Here is a 6363-nt window from a genome sequence, read left to right as displayed (position 1 = left end):
CAGCAGCACCTAGAAGAAATGGAAACGGAGAAAATCATTTCAAATCTCATGCAACTGGAAGCCACTATGTGGAAACAAAGAGCCTGCATCAAAGAGGAGCTTGAAGGGGATAGAAATTCGGCTTATTTCCAGGCTAAAGCAAGAATTCGGCAGTCCAAATATTTTATTGTGGAGATCAAGACAGCTGAAGGAACTATATTGCATGACCAAGGGCTTATTAAGGAGTACATGGTGCAAGCCTATAAAAAGCAAGTTTATGCCATCCCTGTCTCGAGGAACCAGGAGATTTTGAACCTTATCCCACATGAGGTTTCAGATCAGCAGAATGACACACTCACAGCTGTACCTAGCGGGAGAGAAATAACAGACACAGTCATGGGTATGGATCCACAAAGCTCTCCAGGCCCGGATGGTTTTCAGGGCATGTTCTTCCAGAAATGTTGGAGCATTGTGAGCATGGATGTTTGTCGAGCCATCCGCTCTTTCTTCACTGATCACATCATCCCGCAAGGAATGAACGCCAATTTTCTGGTGCTAATTCCGAAATGCAAGAATGCATTGGAAATCGGTCGAAGATAGGCCACTCTGTCTAAGTAACTTCCTTTTTAAGATTGTTACTAAACTTTTGGCTAACCGGCTAACCTCTATTGTCATGAACATCATTTCCTGTGAGCAACATGGTTTTCTGAAGGGAAGAACAGGAAGTACAGCAATTGCAATGGCCTCTGAACTCATGAATGATATGCACATAAAAAGACGGGGTGGAAATGCTGTCATCAAATTGGACATCTCTCAAGCATTTGATTCGCTAAGCTGGGATTTCCTCTTCATGGTGCTGGAGAGTTTTGGATTCAGCACAAAGTTCCGGGAGATGATAAAGAACATCCTCAGTAGCGCAAAGCTCTCTATCATGATTAATGGTGGACCGTGTGGGTTTTTTGGTACTGGCAGAGGACTTCGACAAGGGGATCCTCTATCTCCACTTCTATTTGCTATTGCTGAGGATGCGCTTAGCAGAAGCGTAGTGAGACTGCAAACTACTGGCAGAACCATCCCCATGGCTTTCGTTGGGAATACATACTCTCCATCACACCTTCTGTTTGCAGACGATATCATCCTTTTTGCCAATGGAAGTTTAAAAGGCCTCAGATACTTGCGAGATTGCCTGAATGCTTATCAAATAGCTACTGGACAGATCATTAACAAGGACAAAAGCAAGTTGTTCCTCGGAAGCATGACAGCCACCAAAAGAAGAAAGGTGGAAGGGCTATTTGACATGAAGGAAGGTTCATTGCCTGAAGTATACTTGGGGGTTCCACTTTTCAAGGGACGTGTCACACAATCCAGCATGCAAATTCTAGTCGACAAGATCAAAAAGAGAGCAAGTGGATGGGCCGGAAAGCTTCTATCTTTTCAGGGGAGAGTGGTCCTTGCACAGTCCATTCTAAACAGTATGCCAGTATACAACATGGGAATCTACAAATGGCCGAGACAAAGCATAAAGGAGGGGGAAAAAGCCATCAGAAACTTCATTTGGTCCGGAAACCCAGCAGTAAGAAGGACTATCACACTAAAATGGGCGAAAGTGTGCAAGCCAAAGGCGGAAGGGGGTCTAGGTCTTAGACCTCTGAAGGAGTTAAACCTTGCTCTCCTCATGAAATTGGCTTGGCAAATGACCACAGCGGACAACCGATGGTCACGATATATGTCGAAATATAAACCGGGCACGGCAGGTGGTTGGCTAGCCACAAATGCTCATCCATTTGGAAAGGGATGAAATGGGCATTGACGAAATGAAAGGGCATATGGGCTGGTCTATTGGCTCGTGCAGCTCCCTTGATGTCCGGAGATGCGTGGGCTGGTACAAACTTCGGCTATGGACCTGCGGCCCGCAATTTGATCGAGCAATCATTCTTCAAAAGTCCGGGACCTGATGGTGAACAATCAATGGAGCTTTCCTGATAGTCTGATCAATGTCTTCGCTCGTCTTGATATGGATCTTAACTCTCTACTTCCTCCAAGTATCGAAACTGAGGATAGACGAATCTGGAAACCGGATAAGGAAGGGAGATTCTCAGTGTCCTCGGCCTTCGACACAATCAGAGTGAAGGGGGCTGAAGTCTGGTGGGGAAATACCGTCTGGAATAGCTATGTGCACCCCAGAACAGCTGGGATTGCATGGAAAATATTGCACCGAATCATTCCGACGGATGATAAGGTGAAGAGCAAAGGCATACCGATTGTTTCTAGATGTACCGGATGCAAAGAAGAGGAGGAGAGTTATGAGCATTTGCTATGGAGCTGTCCCATATCGCAAGCACTTTGGGAATGGATTCTTCAAAAATTTCTTTTGAGTTCGCAATTAGCAACAGGGGAGATAGACATAAAGGGGCTTATCAAAGCTAAAAAGCTCGCAAGCCCTTTGATCAGAGAGTTATGGGCTTCGGCAGTTCTAAGTATGCTAGTTGCAATTTGGAAGATGCAAAATTCTCAGAGATACAGCGACTCCAGCTTCAGTGCCGGACATATAAGGAACCAGGTAAGGAAGGGCATTCAAATTATTGGGCGTCTGACCAAGAGTCACATGTACAACACTGTTGCTGATCTGGATATTCTACACTCTTGGGACATCGAATGTAAGCCAAAGCCGTTCAATGCAATCCAACAAGTGAGCTGGGTTCCACCTGAACAAGGAGAGGTTAAAATCAACTGCGATGGATGTTCACTTGGGAATCCGGGACGAGGAGGAGCAGGTTTAACTTTCAGAGATCACCAGTCCAACTTACTTGGAATTCTGGCCCAAGGACTCGGGGTGGTCACAAATTATGAGGCAGAAAGCATTGCGATTGTACTAGCAGCAGAGAGAGCGATCGCTTCATGGTCGAGGGGTAATTTGATTGAAACAGACTCCCAATCGGTTGCTTTCGATCTTTTGTAAATGGTCACATTGCATGGAAACTGAAAACTAGATGGGAAAAGAGCCACTCGCATCCTTGCTCTCCCTACAGATATCACACCGCAGGAGAGAAGCCAACTTCGATCTTTGATTCCGAAGAAAGCATGGGGGGCGACTTTGGATATGAATGCTTCGAATGGAGTGCATCACGCCATCTTTTGTATCCAAAATTGAGAGCCCTGATCAGGTGTACTTTTCGTTTTAGCTAGAGGACGCCTCGTCCTTTTGTTCGTGGTGGGCACCCCCATGTAACATGTTAACGTTTCTACACCATGTAACCTTATATTTATATTAATAAATTCACATTTTGCCTCAAAAAAATAGTTTGGAGCATGAATAAGGAAACAATAGTTTTATTTCTTAGTCGTTGTAGTATAGATGAAGTTTGTGAGTACCTTCACCGGAAAACTCTCACGAGGCTATAACTTCGTCCCACTAGGGAATTCCTAGTGGTTTAAGGCCTTGTTGCATATGGTCAATGCAATCGCGACTCAAATAAACGAGTAGATAGAACTCCATTTTTGGTCACTTATTCTAATTTCTCATCTTTGCTTGAGGACAAGCAAAATGCTGTTTGGGGTGGTTTGATAAGAGCCCAAAACTGTAGTTTTAACCCTGTAATGATCATACTTTTTTAGACCAATTATGTGAGTAATAATTAAGAGTTAACACCGACATGTTTTATGCATTTCGGGCTTCAAAGTCCATTATGTGCGAAAATGTGCCACTTTAGCGAGATAAAGGAGCAAAGGTCGGTTACTAAGGAGTTCCGTGATTAAAGGCCAAGATCCAAGAAGACAAAGCCTTTCTAAAGCCCGGTCAAAGCTGAAAAGTCAAAGTCCACGCAAAGTAAAACAAATGCACAAAGTCGAGAACTTCCGGGACCATATCTTTGGACTCAAACCTCGGAATTGGACCTACCTTATGTCAAAACGACCGGCTCGGAAAGAGCTTTCCAATGGTCCAAGTCTTAACCCAATCAGAGGAGTAGAAGTGGACGAAAAGTCTGTGGAAGACAACTACAGCTGAAGAGGCCTTTTGGATTTGAAAGATTGGGTTTGGGCCGATTCTTCGGCCCAAAACATGGCTCCAAGCCCATGCACGATTTTGGATCTGAATGTATAAAAACAAAAGCTTAGCTCTTTGTTAATGGTAGCTAGTTAGACCTAAATTAATATATAGAATTCTAGATCTAGTTTTATTAATTAAATTAAGCTTAGTTCCATTTTCAATTCTTGTTTTAGATTAAGTCTTTGAATCATTGTTCTTGATTGATTAGATAAATAAAATAGTTGTTTTCTCAATTTCAATTGTGTTATTTCAATTTATAGATCTGATTTTAATTCTTGTTGATTATCATTCCGTAGTTTAAATAGATTGAACCATTGTTAGTTCATTTAGTTAAGTTAGAATTTTAATATGATGTGTAGTTATAATTCAATGGGAAATGATGGTTTGATGACTCAAGGCTAAAACCTCCATTAGAGGGGTTGATGAAGCCTTGATGAAAACTTAGTGGTATAGTGTAGAAACATTGTAGAATCTATTCCAATCTAGAAGGTCGTGATTCGCCATGAGAATAAGTGGACGACCTCACATGCTAGTTAGTACTCGGTAGAAATGCCATGAACACTAGGGATTAGAACTCGAATTTCTTGCCATAAGAACGTAAGAATCGAGATACAAGAATCTATGTTAGGCTATTAAGTTGGATTCGAGGTGGATTCAATTCCCCTCTAATCATTTATCTAGATTCAAAACAATCATATTTCTATAGCATTAGTAGTTTAAAAGTCAAGTAATCAAATTCAGTAAGTATCATAGTAATCACCTTCGTAAAGCTCTCATTGACTTAAGACCGACTAATTAGATTAGAAAACATCCATGCTAGAGCACTAGGAGAGGAACGAATTTGTTACTCCACTCTATTTTGATAGAATTGAGAGTAGAAACTTTGATAAAATAGACACTTAAATAGTTTTAGTTTACTTACGTTTTGAGTTTTATCGTTCATTTCGTAGGTAAACTATTCATTTTTCAGTTTATCAGTAGACAAGAAACTAACTTGTATATAAACCCATGTTATGGGATGAATCAATATAATAAACTGAATAGAATTGAATTGAAGTCTTTTATTTAACTTGGAATTCATCTAAAGTTTCAAAATTTAGTGAAAATTGAGGAAAGAAGAGGAGATCAAAACCCAATCTCCCAAATGATTTCGATACCCAAACCCAATTTTAATATTTTTACAAGTATTCCCCCTATTTAAGTGAAGAACTAAGGAACCCATAACATACATATCAAAAGAAAATCTCATAAAAAAGTATCCAAATGGGTGAGATGTTTCATAATCCGACTGAATAAAGAAAATGGCCTAAGCTCCGACCGGAATATTGGTGGGCTGGGTGGAGAAGAATGTCTTTATTTTTTCCATTTTTATTTTCTTTTGTTAAACCCTTTGTTTTTATTAACTTTTTTTCTTTTAGAAACAAAAAGGGTGACTGAGATTATTTGTTGAGGTTGACCAATGGGGTGCTGCAGTCTTGTGGACAGATTTTGAGTGCCTGTCCACAAATTCTTTCTCAATCACTTATATTTAGTGTTTTAACTGAAAAAAAAACATCTTAACAATGAAAAAACTTAAAATTCTTTTTGAACCACACATCTTATCCTAACAAATAGACTTTTTTTTTTTTAAATCCGAATTTTTGGGCCGAATTATTCCTGTATCTCAACTTATCGGTTTACCCGAATTATTCAGGAACTACTAGCCATTAAGCCCGACCTATGGTCGGGCCTGCTACCTTTATAGTCCAATATATTCTTGAATAAATTTTATAAATATGTATGTATTTTATGAGAGCCATTAAGAACTTATGGTTTATGTGTAAACTTGCACTTACATACTGAAACGTTAAGTTGTGATAAAAGAAGAATCAACGAATTGGAACGAAAAAATTTGTATTAATTGAACTATTATTTATGTGCTACTTTTTATCAACGCATGTGTAGTTTATAGTGAAATGTACAAAGAACATTAAAAACCCAAAGTCTTCTAATTAGGTGTATCAAATTGAAGTTGTCAAGCATGAAGAAAAAAATGTGATTGCATCTTTGCAAGGGTAAGCCCAGAAAAATGCCATAGTTGATGCTGGATGCTTACTTTTTGCATATATTGAACCATGGACATTCAAGCAATACCTTAACTCAAAGAATTTTCTACCTAGAATTTTATGCAAACAAATAGGTGGAGATTGGAAGGTAATAGATAAATAGTATACATGTATTCCCTATCTTATTGCTTCTTGAAGTGAAACTTGCACTTACATACTGAAACGTTAATCTAATTAGGTATGTATTTTATAAAAGCCCAAAATGTACAAAGAGCGTTAAAAGCCCAAACT

Source organism: Coptis chinensis, chromosome 9 (assembly GCF_015680905.1).
Source record: "Coptis chinensis isolate HL-2020 chromosome 9, ASM1568090v1, whole genome shotgun sequence".
NCBI lineage: Eukaryota > Viridiplantae > Streptophyta > Magnoliopsida > Ranunculales > Ranunculaceae > Coptis > Coptis chinensis.
This window is presented reverse-complemented; position numbering follows the sequence as displayed.